The following is a 20,636-nucleotide window of genomic DNA, read 5'->3' on the forward strand; positions in this document are numbered from 1 at the left end:
ATGTTGCTAAAATAGTCTATTCTTTTGTCCGGATTTAATAATCGATAAAATCTTCCTTCGCTTTCACTGGCCCTTTCCGACTTTTCTATATAACTTTGAGTTTTTAGATGGCTGAGGAATATATAAGATTTTGCTTTCCAATTCTCCTCAGTTGTAAACCAATTTCCAACCGTTTCAGCTAAACGATTTAACTGTGCTGCCCAGAAAATTCTTTTGCTCCATATTTTCTTTGATAGCTTATGCTGCAACCTTGTATTTATTTCCGTATTTGAATATTGTATTATAAATATAATCTATATGTAGTTTCAATGTATAAAAGTGGTTGTCAGGTACATCAGATTCTAGAGATAATATATAATTTGGTATATGTTTTGGTAGCTTTAATATTTTTTTTTAGAAAGTATCTTTGTACCTTGTCTACTTCTTCGAACCAACCAAATCCCCATACTTGAGCACCATATGATTGTGTAGTTCTGCATACGGTTTGGAAAATTTTCCATTTATCTTTATAAACGACACAAGTGGTTTATCAATGAGATTCTTCCATGTTGCGTTTATACAAATCTTAGCCTTTTGGTTCCTAAGTTCTAAGTGCTTGGTGAATGTCATTTTTGGTGTTAGTACCACGCCAAGGTAGCAGTACTCATTAACTATCTCAATTGCCCGATTCATATAGTTCCATTCCAATTTCATGTAACTTATAGATTAGCAATTGCCTTGGTATCATATCAAATGCGGCTGAGAAATCAACAAAAATCCATATACTTTCTTTTTCTCTGTCATGTTTGTAATGCACAATTGAGGCCAAATTGTAAATGTTGTCTATAGTCGAGTATCCTGTTCTGAATCCCGCTTGGAATTCATTTAATATGTTGTTATCATTTACCCATTTCTTCAGCCTATTATTTAGAACTCCCATAAATACTTTTGCCATCGTATTCATAAACGAAATCCCTCTGTAATTATTTGGTGTATTTAAGTCGCTCTTTTTGTGAATTGGGAATATTACAGACTCTTCCATAATTTTATCCAATTGTCCTGATTCATATATTCGATTAAATTGTCTTGCCAACTCTGTAAGAAATTCATATGATGCGTATTTCAAAAACTCGTACGGCACCCTATCGATTCCAGGACCTTTATTTTCCTTAGTTTTGCGCAAGACTTCTCGAATTTCAGAAACCTCAATTTCTCTGTCCAACTCTGCATTAGCTCTATAGCATATAGCGTAGGAAACTTCATTTGCGAATTGTGGCTTATTTAATAAGTCGTTAAAATAGGCTCTGAAATCCTCAGCTGAAATGTTGGTACCAATCTCTAGATCTCGACCCCTAATTTGCCTTGCGATTTTCCACCATTCCTTTGCGTCTGTCGATTTGCTGATTTTTATTTGTAACTCTCTGGCATATTCTATTTTTCTCTCACGACATAATATCTTATATGTTGTAACTGCATCCAAATATTTTTCTCTATCATTTTGTGTATTACTTTCTTTAAACTTATTAAAGCATTTAAAGTAGTTTGTTCTAGCTCTTTCATAGCGACTGTTATACCAACAGGTCTTGTACCTCTTTTGTTTATTTTGTTTACCTGCATTTATAGACGACATTTGAACTATTTTTATAGATCATTCAAATTATTTATACCATTGCTTATTTTATGTAGAGTTAAATTTTGATTCAATCTGTTTTCATATCTGTCGGCGATTTCATGTTTCCATAATAATTTTGGAAGTAGATTTAAATGAAAATGTAAAGTTAGATTCTGGAGCTATTATTTTAATTAAATTCGACCCGTTTTCACACATGAAACATTGTCTAATTCCTCTTCCTTGAAGATCTTTTTTAATGCCACATACTAATCCTTCACTTGCTCTTCCATATGTATTTGACTTTTCTGCCATTTTAAATTATAGTCTTTGAAATATTTGGGCCAACTATTAATTTGGTGTTCTTCGACATGCGTCTCCATTAATGCAAACATTTCAAACCCTCCAATGTACTCGAAGAATTCAGGATAAAGACGTTTATTTTTTAGACCATTTACGTTATAATATTTTAAAATTTATTTTTGGAACATTGCTAAATTCTACGCTTGTTAAATTTTTATTTTGTTTTAGTTTTTTAAATTTAGTTCAGATTTTAGGATATTATATTTAATGTTTAAATCAAATTCCTCACCATACAACTCTTTCAGGATAGTTATAGCATTAAGTGAGCCACACATTAAGGTTTTATCATAACTCCATTTAAACCATTTGTTTTCAATTTTCATTTTATCATCTTGTACTTTTACTTTATACTTTTTGCTGAAACCCATCCAATTCCTCCGTAGTTTAAGCATAATAATCTTATCCAGCCTTCGTTCAGGTCTCTTTCAATATAAATTGTCGTACCCTTAAGGTTTTTAGTTTTGCCCAATATACTTTCCACGTCATTTTCTGTTTCAAATTGAGCAAGTACTGCAGCAGTTCCGTTCCTTTTGAATAAAGTTCTTGTTGATTTGACGCATATTGTTGATTCCACATTTAGGACTTCCTGGCATAACTTTTGAATTGCCTGTGTATTTGTTTGTTGAATAGATAATCCTCTAATAACCAAATTCTTTCCTTTGATGCTTGCTTCCACTTCTCTTAAACGGGCCTTTAGCATGTCATTTTCTTCTTTAAGCAGTCCCATCTCTAGTACCAGTCCATCGTTAACTGTCTTCAAATTAGCCACTTCTTCCGATAGTGGTGCAAGACTTGCTAATACATCTTCATTGCATTCTTTTATAATCGATTTAAGACTAGCCACGCTAATATTCGATACTAGTTGTTCGTTATCCATTTTAAATTGCTTTGTTGAACTTTTAATTTCCCCTTCTGGAGATAAGTTACTGGCTTTCCTCTTTTCCAGTTTGCAAAATATTTGTTTTCGTTGTGGACCACTGTACACAGCCGGTCAGATCGGCTATTGTGAATAATGCGTTGGGTGAATTAGCACTTGATCTCACAGTCGTGTAAACACGGCTTGGAACCCAAAAATGCAACTATGGCTTCATCAGCTGGTTTTTGTTATTTGTTGTATTTATTATTTATCTATTGTCGGTCACCGGTTAACATACTTTCCAATAAAAGTGTTAAAATATAACAGTTCAAATAAAAATTTAGAAAATGTGAATTGAAATGAATATCTCTTTTGCAAAAAACAAGTGTTTTTACGCCGCCGCGATCACTAACGTCACTCCAGATTCGATACGATGTATTCACCACACAGAAAAAAATATCACCAAAATATTTCCAATTAAAAAGTTAATTGAAGTTGAAATTTTTTTTTCAATTAATAAATTAATTGGTACAATTAACTTTTTAATCAAGATAGAAACATTAAGTTAATTTAGTCAATGATTGAAAATTTAAAAATTTTTAATTAAAAATTTAATTGATACAATTAACTTTCATTCAAATTCGGAAGACTAAGTCAGTTAAAAAAGTGATGAATATTTTTTTAAATTTTTAATTAAATTTGTTGTTTTCAAACAATCAATTGTTAATCCAAATAAAAATTCTGAGCCAATTCAGAATGTAATTGAAAATAGTTACCTTTTTTAATTACAAAATTAATTGAGTTTTGCAATCAACATCAATTAAATTTTTAATTGAAACAATTAAACAGTTAATTGAAATTTGGTAATGAAATCAATTAATTTTTTTAATCAAGAATTTTTTCTATGCCCAATTAAAACTGTGATTGATACTATCATTTTCGTGATTGAAGACATTTCAATTAAAAAATTAATTGGATCAGTTAATTTCGTGATTGAATCAGAAAAAAAATTTTTTGTGTGCAGTATACTGTGATAAATTTTTGGAAACTTTAATGTCTTTTGGCCACCAAAAATAATTATTTGACCGGAGCTCAAACAAAAGCGTGTCTTTTACTTAACAGCGTGTCCAGACTTTCGTCAAGATTTCGGTACCTTCTTGTGTTGTTGTATGTTAGTTATATATAAAGTAATGGCCAGAGAAAAACAAGTATATACGGCCGTTAGTTCGGCCAGGCCGAATCTTATGTACCCTCCACCATGGATTGCGTAGAAACTTCTACGAAAGACTGTCATCCACAATCGAAATACTTGGGTTGTGGTATCTTAAAACTTCTTAACATCGTTTTCTAAATTGTGTGTTAGTCCATACGTGGTATATATTAGACAAAAAAGTTATGTATAGTTAAGTCTACAAATAATTACGAATCGATATGGACTTTTTGCACGGTACGTAGAGCCAGAATTGAAATATGGTGGTCACTTATATGGGGGCTATATACAATTATGAACTTGATATGGACCAATTTTTGTGTGGTTGGAAATCGATTTATCTGAGGGATATATATAACTATGGACTGATATGGACCTAGTTAGGCATGGTTGTTAACGACCATATACTAGCACAATGTACCAAATTTCAACTCACTCGGATGAAATTTTCTCCTCCAAGAGGCTCCAAAACCAAATCTCGGGATCGGTTTATATGGGGCTATATATGATTATGGACTGATATGGACCACTTTTGGCATGGTTGTTAAATACCACGTACCAAATTTCAAGCAGATCGGATGAATTTTGCTTCTCCAAAAGGCACCGGAGGTCAAATCTGGGGATCGGTTTATATGGGAGCTATATATAATTATGGGCTGATAGGAACCAATTCCTGCATGGTTGTTGGATACCATATACTAACATCACGTACCAAATTTCAATCGAATGGGAAGAATTTGGCTCTTCCAAGGGGCTCTGGAGGTCAAATCTGGGGATCGGTTTATATGGGGCCTATATATATTTATGGACCGATTTCGACCAATTTTTGCAGGGAGTTTGAGGCCATATATTAAAACCACGTACCACATTTCAACTGAATCAGATGAATTTTGGTCTTCCAAGAGGCTCCGGAGGTCAAATCTGATGATCGGTTTATATGGGGGCTATATATAATTATGGACCGATGTGGACCAATTTTTGCATGGTTGTTAGAGGCCATATACTAACACCATGTACCAAATTTAAGCCGGATCGGATGAAATTTGCTTCTCTTAGAGGCCTCGCAAGCCAAATCGGGGGGTTGTTAGAGACCATATACTAACACCATGTACCAAATTTCAGCCGGATCGGATGAAATTTGCTTCTCTTAGAGGCCTCGCAAGCCAAATTTGGGGGTCCGTTTATATGGGGGCTATCGTAAAAGTGGACCGATATGGCCCATTTGCAATACCATCCGACCTACATCAATAACAACTACACACAAAAAAAAAATTTTTCTGATTCAATCACGAAATTAATTGATCCAATTAATTTTTTAATTGAAATGTCTTCAATCACGAAAATGATAGTATCAATCACAGTTTTAATTGGGCATAGAAAAAATTCTTGATTAAAATATTAATTGATGTCATTGGCAATTTTCAATTAATTTTTTAATTGATTCAATTAAAAATTTAATTGATTTTGAATGCAAACCCTAATTAATTTTTTATTTAAAAAGGTAACTATTTTCAATTACTTTCTGAATTGGCTTAGAGTTTTTATTTGGATTAAGAAATGTTCATCACTTTTTTAACTGACTTAGTCTTCCGAATTTGATTAAAAAGTTAATTGTATCAATTAATTTTTTAATTAAAAATTTTAAAATTTTCAATCATTGACTTAATTAACTTTATGTTCTATCTTGATTAAAAAGTTAATTGTATCAATTAATTTATTAATTGAAAAAATATTCAACTTCAATTAACTTTTTAATTGGAAATATTTTGGTGATATTTTTTTCTGTGTACCAAGTTTCAAGTCGATAGCTTGTTTCGTTCGGAAATTAGCGTGATTTCAACAGACGGACGGACGGGCGGACATGCTCAGATCGACTCAGAATTTCCCCACAACCCAGAATATATATACTTTATGGGGTCTTAGAGCAATATTTCGATGTGTTATAAACGGAATGACAAAGTTAATATACCCCCTATCATATGGTGGAGGGTATAAAAAATAAAGCACGTAGAAAAATAAATTTAGCAAAAAACAAAACAAAAAAAAATAATAATAATAAAAAAAAAATAAGTATCTGCCCCAAAAGGACTCGAACCTGGGTTTATTAGTTGCAAGGGTGGCATTTACCCACTCGGCTATGTTAAGCTTGACTTAAACCGCTGCTAATAGAGATCGAGCGTAGGCGCTTTCATGCCTTTAATTTGAAATAATTGGGTTGTCATTGGCTCTGCCAATGTTTGGTCTTCCTCTCTATGTTGGATCATACATTCCGTAATCAGTGATATTTTTTGTTGTGGGCTACAATAACCATAGATACTCTGATATTATATTTACTACCCAACAAACATTTGTAGAAGTGATTATGTTTAGAAAATCATTAAGATAAAAATATTGCTGTTGAACTTCTGAATACCTATATTACAGTATGTATGGTGAACATTTAAGCGTGTCCCTGCATACGCTATCTAATGAGGGTTTTAACTTCTTCCTCTTCTACACAAGCGTCCTCTTCTACACAAGCCGCACCACACTTAGATAATGCCAACAATCCCGATTAACTTAGAAATTGTCAAAAATGTTTTCAAATGTTGGTTGATGAATTTTGTTAACAGCTTTCTCAAATGTTCATTATAATGCAAAAAATCTTGATCTACTTTTTGTTTTAATTTTCAAAAATGTTTTTAATTTTTTCTTCGTTTTTTACAGCTTCCCAAATGTTCATTAGGAACAGAGCGCTTTGGGATTTCGCGCACTTCCGAGTGAAAATTATTTTTTTTATTTACTTTTTGTTTTAATTTGCCAATATGTTTTTAAGTTTTTGGTTTATATTTTTTTCTTTTTTTAAACAACTTCTCAAATGTTCATTAGGATCAGAGTGATTTGGGGTTTCGAGCACTTCCGAGTTAAAATGATTATTTTCACTTTATTTATTTTGATTTTTAACATATTCTTAAGTGCTCATTAGGATCAAAGCGAGGTGTTTCGTACATTTTACTTTAATTTTATCACGGTCGCCATATAAAAACCCAATAAAGGACAAATACGACGACTAGTGTTGTGTTAGCGTACGATTACTTGTTTATTGAATTCGAAAATGTTTTAATTATGGTTTAGATGTGCACACCTGTTAATATGCCTTGTCAGCATATTCACAGGGTTGCACGTAGCGAGTGTGAGTCGTGTTACAAATGCAATCGTCTGGCATATGCACACTATTATGCCTCTGGATACCTGTAAGCTCTTACTGCGTGAGAAAGCTGTTATGATGGCAAATATTCGATGGGAGAATTGCAAGGGTTGTAACGACAACAAGCAAATATGGCCCCACTTAAACCGATTACTAGATATGATAGCGTTCTCAAGACGTCTGATATCACTCCTGATATCTTCTATAACGGGTCGCGATTTTGCAAAAACTATTGGCGCGAAGTAATAACTACTGTTTGAGCTGTCATAATGTGGATTAAAAGGAAACAGTTAAACACCTATTGTGTGCGTGTCCTGCACTTTGTGTACGGCGTAAGCGAATTTTAGGGGCATATAATTTTACTGGCGGAGCTGGAAAGCGTTAACTTAAGCAGTCTGCTAATGTTTTTGGAACATTCTGGTTGGTTCAACAGAAGAAAATAATCGAGGTCGTGGGTTCGATTCCTGCTTCGACCGAACACCAAAAAGTTTTTCAGCGGTGGATTATCCCACCTCAGTAATGCTGGTGACATTTCTGAGGGTTTCAAAGCTTCTCTAAGTGGTTTCACTGCAATGTGGAACGCCGTTCGGACTCGGCTATAAACAGGAGGTCCCTTGTCATTGAGCTTAACATGGAATCGGGCAGCACTCAGTGATAAGAGAGAAGTTCACCAATGTGGTATCACAATGGACTGAATAGTCTAAGTGAGCCTGATATATCGGGCTGCCACCTAACCTAACTTAACCTAAATCGGGCTGTCACTTTAACCTAACCTTACCCAATCTAGGGGAGTATAAGAATGCGTCGACCAGAGTGTTCTTAGTTTCGCATAGCTTTGTCCTATATCGTAGCAAGTATGATTCGACCATGACAGAGTATCGTTAAAAAAAGGGTGGCAAGTTAAAGTTGTTTTAGCGAAGACACAAACCACTTTAATTGTTTGGCATTTTCTTTTTTGTTGCGAATTTAAGAATTTTTCGCAACAAATTAAATATATTTTGCTTCATTACACATTTTCAGAACGAAAATGCGTGTATACCTAACATAATTTCGAGCAAAAAGTTATTTAGAGACATATAGATGCAATTCAAAAATATGGAAAGATGGATTTTACATTCACTGTATTTTTGGGCATTTCTAGGAAGAGTAAAAAGCAAAAGTGGGTATCGGGCATTAGCTCGGAGAACTCCCCGGAAAGAGGTCAGAGGCGTCGGTCATCTAGTTAATGAGATACAGGGGGGCACATTCATGTAAATTCTAATAACTATAAAACCGTTCTGGGGCATAGTTTTTAAACAAATTTAATTGATTCTATTAGCTTTAAGAGCGTAGAAGGGCGTTCTCCATTCAACCGTCGAACGGAACGGACGTGTTTTTCAATAGCGGATAAACTCATCGTAATAAGTACCTACTAAGAATTTCAAGTGTGGTGGGATATTAAGCCACCATGCAGCGAAATTCCAAGTCATCCACTGGGTTGCTAACTTCAAGGCCCAGTGGACGGGTATCGACTGGAGATATAAATCTGGGCAATGACCAAGAGTTAGGACCAATTAGTCGACCTGTAGACGGGTCGACAGGTGGCGACACTGACAAGTCGAACTTTTTCTAAGGTAACGACATCAAAAGGAGGTAATCCCTCACGAAAGAGATTCAAGGAACACAGAAATACTTTGTTTATCCTAAAGAAGTTAGGATCAGTCGACGCAAGCACGCTGTCGGCTAAACAAAGCGATTCCTTAAAACGGGCTCAAGGAATTCTTGAGACTAGAAAAAGGGAACGATCGCTGGATGAGCTGTCATCCTCCAAAAGGGATCAAAGATCGTTTGCCTCAGTTGCTAAAGACAGCCTTGTGATGGCTGTCATTAATAAAGGAGCATTGGACGGTATGGTTCCAAAGCAAAAATGGGGGAAATTGAGAATGCTCTGTCTGTCATCTACTCTCAGGTGCTGGAAAAGTTTCCCGGCCCAGATCCTCGACACCAAGAGGCTGGTTGGTATCAAGGACGATTTAAGCTAGTCGCGTTTGAGGACCAGAGGTCTATAGAATGTTTTAAAGCTGCTCTGTTACTAATTGGTGAAGTTTGGAAAGGAGCTGCTCTAGAGTTAGTCGAGAAGAAAGACATACCGGCTAGACCTAGCACATGCGTGGATACCTGCAAACCCTTCTGACCCTAAGTGGATGGACCAAGACGGCATGCAGTGTTTATATTGAACACTCAGTCTTTGCCACATCTAGCAAAGTCTAAGGGCCGTGTATGATATGGCTTTCATTATATCCAAATGAAGGTGTATAAAAACGATCAGCTAAAGGATTCAGAAATGGACAAGCCTCTGTCTGAATCAGAAGTAAGCGGATCCTCTTGCGAAGGCGAGGGAGATACCAAAGTTGAAGACATGGATAGATACCGTATGCGCGAAGAGGTTTCTACACCTCAGAACTCACCAAAGTTGAACCTATGGTTATTGCGAGAGTCACCGAGATCTCTGAAGAGGACATTCTTGATGACTCGATTGAAGCGGCTGATGTGACGGTTGTTGAAAATCTCGATGGTCTTACGGATCCTCCAGATAAATCTTCATCATTGTAAGGCTGCATGTGCTGCCTTAAAAGTTCTCCTGATGAAAGGGGACATACACATAGTTCTTATTCAAGAACCATATGTTTATAGAAACAAAATATGTGAATTAAGTACTCCGGGGTTCAAACTATTGCAGTATACTGGTAATAATTTAATTCGAGCCTTTATAATTGCTAAAAACGAGCTTAACTTGTTTCTGCTTCCTTCAATGTGCAATGAAGACACTGTCGTTGCCAATTTAGAAATAGCCAAATGCAAATATTGGGTATCTTCGGTCTATATGGCACATGACAGGGAGATGCCTCCATGTGCCGTTAAGACCTTAGTTGAGGAGTCACTGAAAACAAAGACGAAACTCATTATGGGATGCGACGCGAATGCGCATCATAGTATATGGGGAAGTAGTGATACTAATGCAAGGGGAGAGTCGCTAATAGAGTTTATTTTGCGTACTAATCTGGTAGTTTGCAACAAGGGAGATGCCCCAACCTTTGTCACTAAAAACAGGCAAGAGAGGTGGACATCACCTTGGCCTCGCAAGAACTGAATGAAATGATATCTGATTGGCAGGTTTTAAGTGAACATAGCTTCTCAGATCATCGCTACATCAGTTTCAAATTTGATGTTCATACCACCAAGACCATATTTCCGCCAAATGTTAGGAAAGCTGACTGGAATAGGTATAGGGAATCGTTCAATCTGATGATACCGGAAATAACAGACACAAATATGAGAAATATGCAAGATATCGAACACGCAGTGGAGCGGATTACTAAGGCCTTCAACATCTCACTGAAAGCTGCATGCCCTAGAGGGAAGCCAAGGGGAAAAAATCGACCACCATGGTGGTCTACGGAATTAAGTAATATGAAGAAATCCTGCAGGAGGCTCTTTAACAATGCAAAGTCCACTAGAGCCCCTGAGGATTGGGACGCTTACAAGAAGAATCTGAGAGGATACAAACGAGAACTGAGAAATGCTCAGCATACTCTTGGAATGATTACAGCAGCAGTATTGAGAATACGTCGGAGGCTTCCAGACTACGGAAGGTTCTATCCACCAACTCCGCTCCAGGTTTCATTAAAACATCGGAGGGCAATTGGACAACGTCCAGTGAGGAGACGCTGGAGGTACTATTGGACACACATTTTCCTGGAAATCAGACGGTTGAACCAGGTTTTGGCGGTGCCACAGTCGCTTCCTATCGAGGAAATTGTATGGGAATCTAGAATAAGATGTGCGTTAAATAGCTTTGGACCATTCAAATCCCCCGGACCTGATGGAATTACTCCGGCGGAGTTACAAGCAGTGACTGACAAAATTATCCCCTGGTTGTCGGTGATATAAAAGGATGTATCAACTTATCATATATCCCAGGAAAGTGGAGGGAAACAAAAGTCTTTTTCATACCTAAAGCGGGAAAAGCCTCTCACTCGAGGACGAAGGATTTCCGACCAATCAGCTTATCCTCATTCCTACTTAAGACTCTGGAGAGGATGATATATATTTATCTTAGAACTAGCATCGATTCAAGTTTGTTCTCGAAGCGACAGCATGCATACTCGAAGGGCAGGTCTACTGAGACCGCACTACATGAACTAGTCCGCTTTATTGAAAGCTCACTATCTGTCAAAGAATACACAATCGTGGCGTTTCTAGACATCGAAGGGGCGTTCAACAATGTCCATCCGAGCTCGATATTAAATGGACTGACAACTCTGAATGTTGATCCATGTATACTTAGGTTATTAGACGAACTTCTAATGAAGAGATGTATTTCAGCCACACTAGGACAAGCAAACATACAAATGTATGTGAACAGAGGGACTCCCCAAGGAGGAGTTCTATCACCTCTTCTTTCGAATGTTGCTATAAATAACCTTCTGGTTACCCTAGAAAAAGAAAGAATAAAAGTGGTGGCATACGCAGATGATGTGGCTCTAGCAGTCAGGGGAAAATTCCCATCCACAATCAGAGATATTATTCAGAGGACTGAGAAATGGGCGAAAGACAATGGTCTTGGGGTAAATCCTGCAAAGACAGAACTAGTCATGTACTGCAAAGATCGCAAAACTAAGATTCAGGCTCACTTAGACTATTCAGTCCCACGGTTAGGCCCATATCCTTAGGGGGTACTGAAATTCCCTTTGGTGAGTGGGCAAAATCCCTTGTTATTTTGGACAGGAAGCTGAACATTAAGCTTAATATTGAAGAAAGGGCGAGAAAAGCAACGGTAGCTTTGTACTCGTGCAAAAGGGCAATAGGAAAAAAGTGGGGACTACAACCAAAAATTGTGCATTGGCTATACACGGCAGTGGTTATACCGATAATGCTATATGGTGTTGTAGTCTGGTGGTCGGCACTTCATCAGCCAACAAGTTTAGACAAAGTTCAGCGTATGGCGTGTTTGTGTATCTCAGGAGCATTCAGCATGACAGGAACAAATTCCCTTAATGTCATGCTGCATCTATTGCCTTTAGACATTTTGGCCAAACAGTCAGCTGTAACAACGGCTGTGCGGTTACGCGAGCTATCGCTGTGGTCGGAAAAGAGTTGCGGTCACAGTTCGGTCCTCAAAATAATGCCAGATATGCCTAACGTAGTGGATTACACTTTGGCCCAACAATGAGGCGTGGTGCACACAGACCCCGGGGAATAAAGAATATATAGATTTCTGGAACTTCGAATAGCGAAAATATTACCTAATCATTGTAGTGTTTTTCAGGCTGAAATATTAGCAATAAGAAGGTGGCGAATTGGCTGAGAAGTAATGTTCCAAAAAATGTGGGCATTTATATAAATTAAATATATTTAAATTTAATTAATTTTTTAAAAAAAGGTTTCGCAGCCTTCACGGCCTGCGAACTTTATTGTTTCAAGTTAAAATCAGAACTAACTTAAAACTAAACATCAATAAAACTTATTACTTAAAGAATATTTGCTGATGTAGATGCATTGTTGCACACGCCGGTCGAGTTACGTGGGAAACTGCATGCACTTCGTTTCCCTAGGTTTTGTTGACACCGTTGTCAGGTATTCTGCTGACGCTATGTCTGTTTGGCTGGCACATGTTGATGATGGTATTTGGTAGTGTTAATATAATATTTTGTTATTTTGGTGCAATGTTAAATATAATATTCCTTAACTCCTCCCCCTTTAAGTCCATACGTCCTCGTATGGATTGTTAGAAAAATGGAAGACTATGGATGCTCTTGTTGTTGGCATTTTTTTTGGAGCTTGGGATGCGAGTCTTCGTTTTGTTGCTCTCCACTTTCTAGATCTGAGCGGGTTGATGATTCGTTTTGTTGGTTTGTATCGTAGGGAGGGGTTTTCTTCTGTTGATAGATTGTACAATTGGTGGAATTTGATTTCAGGTATTTTATGGCAAATAATAGTGTCACTATAAAGGTAGTTGCAAGCAGGATTATGGTTAGTGATAGGCTTATTCGGTTCTTCATTTCTAGGTTGTATAGAAGTTGCGTGTTATTGACATTCATCTCATGTACCATCTCCAATGAAAGTGTTTTTGTCAGGTCGGTCCTTTCCATTGGTTGCACTAGGGCCGGTAGGGGCTTGGTGCCTGACACCTGTGATGACAAGTAGGTTTTGTTGTTGATTTCAATAGTTGAGTTATTGTGGTGTATTAAAAAAGTGCCGTTTAGCCATAGTGGTGAGTGGTCAACTTGTATTTCTCCTCCGAATTGGTTTAACATAAGAATTCCTTCTTCGATTTCCTCGACCGTAGGGATGTGATCATTATTGGTGGCAGTGCATTTAGAGCTTCGACTTCTCAAGAGATTCGGAATACAATCGGATTCTGATATTTCTATAACATTTTCTTTATTGCAAATACTTAAGCTATTGTAAGACTGACAAGTTTCTTTCATACCAAATATTTTATTGTCACAATCCAAAATATGATTAAAATTTATTTTAGTAATACTATTTCCGTGTTTTACAGGTTTTATTAGAATTTTCTTAAAATTTTTTGATTCTGTAGTAGGAATACTAACAATGTAAATAATGTTTTGTCCTTCGGTAGCTATCTTTATTTTTGAAAAATTTAACAATTCATCGGTACTCTTAAATGGTATGTCTTCTTTATCAAATATTTTATTTAGAATTTCAATTTCAAGGGATGATAGGATAAATGAATTTACAACATTTACTTTAGCTAAATGTATTGCCAATTCTATATTAGAGATTTCATCTTTTAAGATTTCCAATTTATACTTAATTTCTAACATTTTTTCGTTTTCTTGAAAGTTTTCAGAATGAAGGACTTTTACAATTTCGTTTGATATTTTTGTGAGTTCAGAAATTTTATCAATTGTTAGTTTATTGATTATTACTTGATTGTTGCTATTATCCAGGACATTGGACATTTTTTTTCTGAATAATTTCGAAATCATGGTGGTCTGGGCTGCCAGCCAGCCATTTCCAAGCTGTTCCAAGAAAATCTATTGAACGTTTTGATTTCAATTTTGGTTTGAGTCTTGTTATATGTGTTTTGATTTGTGTAATGGTGAAGGAAAGGTATGGGATTAGGGGATGACGGGATGTGTTCCTTAGGATGTTGGCCTCGAATTGTCCGACAACGTCCTCGTAGTTTTTTAGGTCGATGGTGTGAATTATCTTGAATGTACCTGATTGAATTTTTGCTAATCCAGAATGCATTGCTACCAAATTGGAATTAGAATAGTCCAATATTTGGACCTCCCCCTTGCAGAGCACGGTTAGTGCTAGAAGTCTGTAGAACAATAAGTAAAAGTTAATTTCGGATGTAGCTTTTATGGACTATACGTCCGCTTTCGGCGAGTATAGTTGAGTTCCTATCCTCTTTTACTACTTCCTCCTTGTATCTTTCTGATAGTTTAGTTCCTAATCGCTTGTTTACCCTAACAAATATTGTCTGTCCAGGTAAGTAATTCTTTGGTTCAGTTCTGTTTTTGTTGTGGAATTGCAGGTCCTTGGTTTGTTTTTCCTGTAGTTTCTCGATGGTGGAATGTCTTGTACGGTCATAACTTCCAGGAGAAAAATCAACTGTCCTCCCGAAAAACAGATCAACTGGTTTTTTTCCTACAGTTGAATGAACAGAGTGGTTGTATTCGTTCACCGATTTTTCGAGAAGTTCCTCAAAGTTTCTTGATAATCCTTCGGCTTTGATGCATCTTAGCACCTCGGCTAAAGTCGAGTGAAACCGTTCTACTTGTCCATTGACTTCACTTTTGTAGGGTGGCGAGCAAAATACTTCTATACCAAGTTCATCTTGCATCATAAACATTATGGAAGATGAATTCAAGGAACGCTCATTATCAATGACTACAGTTTTTGGTACTCCATAAAAAAACAATAATTCTCTGAGAGGCTTTCGTATATCCTCCGTTGATTTCCCCTTAAGAATTCTGGCTTGTGCGTACTTGGAATATTTGTCTAGGGAGGTAAGGACGAGTTTTTTATCTGTAGAGAAAATATCTATATGGACTACTTGTCCTGGGTACGATGGTATTGGTGTTTCCCCTAATTTAGGTTTGTTGGGATGTCGATCATATTTATTAGCTTTACAGATAGAACAAAGCTTGACGATCCTTTTTACCTTAGCTAACATTCCGGGGAAATAATATTTCTCTAATATCTGTGCCTTATTTTCTACGGCATTACGGTGAGCCCGTTTGTGCGTATCAATAATTATATCGTCCTGGTCCGATTCAGATGTTACGTCCTCTACAATAATTTGTGAAAAACATGTCTTATAATTACGGAAATTATCGGGATAGATTTCCTGAATTTTTCCCATAACAAATTCTGGTACCTTAATGCAATTCCTAACTGAAGGGTTAAGGTACCTTTTCAGTATATTGGTCAGAGTTACGGGCGTAAATTCCCTTTCGGCTATTAGATGCCTATGGTATCCTGGAAAAATTATTTTAAATTGATAAGACGATGTTTCATCGATGGAAAATATAATTTGATTTTTGAATGCATTTATGGGGGCTTCCACGCTATGGACTAAATTTTCCGCAGAGCTTTCATGACTATGAATAGTTCCTGTTAAGGAGTTAATGTTCGTAGTATTTGCTCTAGAGAGAGCATCTGCCACTACATTAGTCTTTCCAGGCTGATACTTGATTTCGTAGTTATACTCTTCCAATATTGCTTTCCATCGTTTCATTTTTGAATTGTTATTTCTATTGCTGAGGGCATACGTTAGGGGTTGATGATCCGTGTGGATCACTACCTTGGCTGTGCCATAGACATAGTTTCTCAGGGTGTCTAAGGCCCATATTATAGCCAACATTTCACGCTCATTCGTAGCGTAATTTTCCTCTGTTCTTGATAGAACCCTGGAGATGAAGGTGATAGGCCTTCCATCTTGGCTGAGTACCGCACCCAAAGCAGTGTTAGACGCGTCAGTGTAGAGGTGGAATTCTTTTTCATAGTCCGGGTAATAAAGCATTACATCCTTAGAAAGTAAGGCATTCTTCAATCCGTCGATTGACTTTTTCTCTAAATCACCCAGTGTTATTTTGACTTTGCTTGATTCCGACTTGGGTATATTTCCGTATGGACCTCTTAACATGGAAGTTAAGGGTTTCGCAATATCTGCATATCCCTGTATGAAACGCCTATAATAATTGCAAAGACCCAGGAATGATCTAAGTTTTCGTAGTGTATTCGGATATGGTATATCAACTATTGCGTCGACCTTCTTTCGAATAGTTTTCACGCCCTCGCCTGATACTAAGAAACCCAAAAATTCGACGTCACTTTTAAAGAATTCACATTTGTCTAGTTGTATTTTCATGTTTGCCGCATTGAGCGTTTTAAATATTTCCTGTAGATGCATTAAGTGGGATTCCTCGTCTCTGCTAAATATTATAATGTCATCAATGTAGACATAGCAGATTTTACCTATGTAGTCCCTAAGTATGTCATCGAGTGCTCTCTGGAATATCGAAGGTGCATTCTTCAATCCGAATGGCAACCTAGTGAACTCATACTTCCCATTATTAACTGAGAAGGCAGTTTTCTCTATATCCTGCTCTTTTAATGGTATTTGATGGAAACCACTTTTGAGATCGATGACAGTAAAGAACTTGTTACCACCGAGACGAGACAAAACTTCCCCAACTTCTGGTATTGGATACCTATCGGCTATGGTAATGGCATTCAATTTCCTGAAATCTACAACGACACGGTATTTCCTTTTTCCCGATGAGTCCTCCTTTTTTGGGACGACCCATATTGGCGAGTTGTAAGGTGAGCGGGAAGGTCTTATAATTCCGTCTCTAAGTAATTTACTAATTTCTTCATCAACTACATCCTTCAAAGCCATCGGGTATGGATAATTCCTAGTGTATGTAGGTGAGTCAGTTGTAGTTCTAATCTCTCCCATCACTCTTGTGGTGTACGTTAGCCTTTCGTCAGGATCGGCAAACAAGTTTCTAAACTTGTTAACCATTTCCATAAGTCGCGAGGTTTGATGAGGGGTTAGATGTTCCATACGTATTTCGATGTTATTAACATTTTGTGTTAGATATTGATGTATTGGTATTTTGAGGCCATTTTTTACCGAAAAGTAATTTTCGGCAGAATAAATGACTGCTGACAAATCTTTCAAAGTGTCATTACCCAATATTCCATCAAAGGTCCTTAATCCTGGTAGGATATAGAATTTGATGGGTACTATGTCCTCACCAAATACGTCTATGATGGTATGATGGGTAACTAAAACGTTTCCCGAGATGGCATTTGCCGAAAATATTTCCTGATTAGGTAGGGGTTTTTTTACTAAACTCGATTTAATATAATTTTTATTACTGCCTGTGTCCAATAAAATTTTAAGGTCCAATCCGTTCCTCGTTTTGATTATAAAATATGGCAACGAGGAACTATTTAACCAAAAAAATTAAGATCCGTATTTAATTCATTGGAAGGGTAATCAATATTTTTGTTGTATTCCTCCTTGCCGTAATCAAATGGATGGAGATAATCTTCAACTTCCTCCCTGACCATGACTTCGTCGTACTCCTCAGAGCATACGGCGTCATTTTCCCATGATCCTGGATTCGTTGAATCATGAGTGTCATTAATCTGATTATACTCTGAATCTTGATTACCCATTGTTTCCAAGTGGAAATTCCTTTGAATTTTATTTATCGGGCCCTGGAAAGATCCTGCTGGTCTTTTAAAGGTATTAAATTGTGGCCGATTTACATAATTAACGTGTCTAGTTTGAATAGATTGGTCAATTTCCATGGGTTGGGGTTTCTGTTGCTGTTGACTGTTGCCCGAAGGATTATTTCGGAAAAATTGCGGCCCCTGTTGATATGGCTGTCTAAATTGTTGTCGGTACCCAAAGTTGGGCACAGATGGACGATTTTGATCCCAATTGTTCACATTAGTGGGAAACATTGGCTTCTGCATTCTTGGTGGAAGTGGAGGCCTAGGCTGATGCCGTGGTGGTCCTCCTACATGGGCCAATTCTGGGAAAAATCCTTGTTTTGGTAAGGGATTAGGATGATTGATTCCTGGTCCCCTTAGGTGACCGAGAGCATGACTAGTTCTCAGATTCATATTTTCCAATTTGAGACAAATATGTAATGCCTGTGGTAAAGAACTAGGAGCGGAGATTGCTAATAGTTTCGGCAGTTCTCCCTTCAGTCCTCTAATAAAGGTGTCTAACGCTTTATCCCTATAGGCATTAGTCATGTTCGTTAAACTCTTATCATCATAATCGAGACATGAAATTTTGTCCAATATCAATGACAGGTGTTGGTATACGGCACGGTAGAATTCCGTAATTGTCATATTCCCTTGCCATAATGAGGTCATTTGGTACTCCAAGGTACTAATGTCGCGTCTGTCCGAATAGTGCATCATGAGACACTTTTTTATCCTACCCCAGTCAAGCGGCGTCCTGTATGACTCTAATGCGGTGTCTGCGTCCCCGACTATTTTCGATCTAATCGTATGGAGGATGGCGAAATATTTTCCCGATCCTTTTATGCCATCGAATAGTTCTAGTATTCTGTCAACCGATTTCCGCCAGGAATTAAATTCTCCTGGGCGACCAGAAAACTCTCTTAGATTTTTTACGATGTCGGGAATCGAGTCTAGTTCCTTTACATTAATATGACCAATAGGTTGGTCCCCTATCTCTTCCTGAATATCCCTTCTGAAAAAACTGGCTACAATAGAGCGGACATCTTCCTGTTGTGTGGGCGTTAAGCCTCCTACTTTCGAGGTAGCACCTGAGGAACTTGGGATGTGGTTAGAAGGATTAGAGTCAAAAGCCTTTTGGAGCCTTTCAGAGATTTCGTCTATTTCTGTCATTTTTTTTTTGTGCTTTACTTATATTATAAATTATAAAAAATTCTTATTCTAAAGGTTCTTACATAAAAATGCTGGTTTCCATTGATGAATTCCTTAAATTGCCGATGAATCCTTTAAATTTCCGATAAATTTCAGCTGGTTTACTCGTTTTTTTGTAATGTTTATTTAATAATTTCACAGGTGCTTCCTTTTTGTTATTTAATTGTTACTTATTTTTATTGTCAATTTTAATCACTTTCACAAATTCTTTCTTTCTCTTTTAATTTTCATTCAGGTTATTAATTATATTTTGTTTTGTTTTTGTTTTACTTTCTTTAATTGTTACTTATTTGCAAATTTTAATCACTTTTAAAAAATTTTTCTTTCATTTTAATTTCCATTGATTATTCTTAAAATTCTCACAGTGTTTTTTATTTATTTATTCATAATTCAATTGTTATTTTCTTGTAGTTATATATTTTTTTCGATATCACCTTTATCTTTTTTATTTCAGAATTAACATTCGTATCAGTTTTAACACAATTATATCTTTCTTTTTTTTCTCTTTTTTTTAATTATTCCAAGTTTTTCAATTTTATTTATTTTTCCATTAACACAATTTATTTTTATTTTTTATGCTATTGTTCCTGCCAAGGCGGCTGACACATTAAATGTCTCCCGTTTACTTGCGTTACTAGGGGGCCTTATTTCCTTGGACTTTGTTACACTTTATCACGAGTTTCTGATTTATCACTTGACCCTTTTTTTGTTTGTGGGGTCTTATCCTGACGATTTTAAGGACGCGCAGGGCCCCACGCTGGGCGCCAATTAAATATATTTAAATTTAATTAATTTTTTAAAAAAAGGTTTCGCAGCCTTCACGGCCTGCGAACTTTATTGTTTCAAGTTAAAATCAGAACTAACTTAAAACTAAACATCAATAAAACTTATTACTTAAAGAATATTTGCTGATGTAGATGCATTGTTGCACACGCCGGTCGAGTTACGTGGGAAACTGCATGCACTTCGTTTCCCTAGGTTTTGTTGACACCGTTGTCAGGTATTCTGCTGACGCTATGTCTGTTTGGCTGGCACATGTTGATGATGGTATTTGGTAGTGTTAATATAATATTTTGTTATTTTGGTGCAATGTTAAATATAATATTCCTTAACTTATATACTCAGACAGTCAACCTACAATAAAATCCTTGGACTCTGCGTTCCTTAACTCGAATACGGCCATCGACTGCCGCAAATCCCTCAATGAAATGACTGAGCAGCACAATATTCACCTAATATGGGTGCCTGGCCATAGGAACATACCGGGGAACTGCGAAGCGGATGAGTTGGCAAGGCTAGGGACTACCTTACATATTCCAGGGGAACTAGAATCTGTTGGTATGCCCCTGGCTACCTGAAAGCTCATGCTGCGTGAGAAGGCTGTTATGATGGCAAATGTTCGATGGGAGAATTGCAAGGGCTGTAACGACACCAAGCAAATATGGCCCATTTAAACTTAAACCGCACACTAGAT

General features: G+C 36.8%; 1 protein-coding gene across 1 annotated transcript in view; it reads left to right on the plus strand.

The window, feature by feature from the left end:
* Positions 1-20,636, plus strand: part of Elk (Eag-like K[+] channel) — a 1,103,641-nt gene that overhangs the window by 529,559 nt on the left and 553,446 nt on the right. The gene's annotated exons all lie outside the window — the stretch shown is intronic.

This window comes from Haematobia irritans, chromosome 5, assembly GCF_050003625.1.
Source record: "Haematobia irritans isolate KBUSLIRL chromosome 5, ASM5000362v1, whole genome shotgun sequence".
NCBI lineage: Eukaryota > Metazoa > Arthropoda > Insecta > Diptera > Muscidae > Haematobia > Haematobia irritans.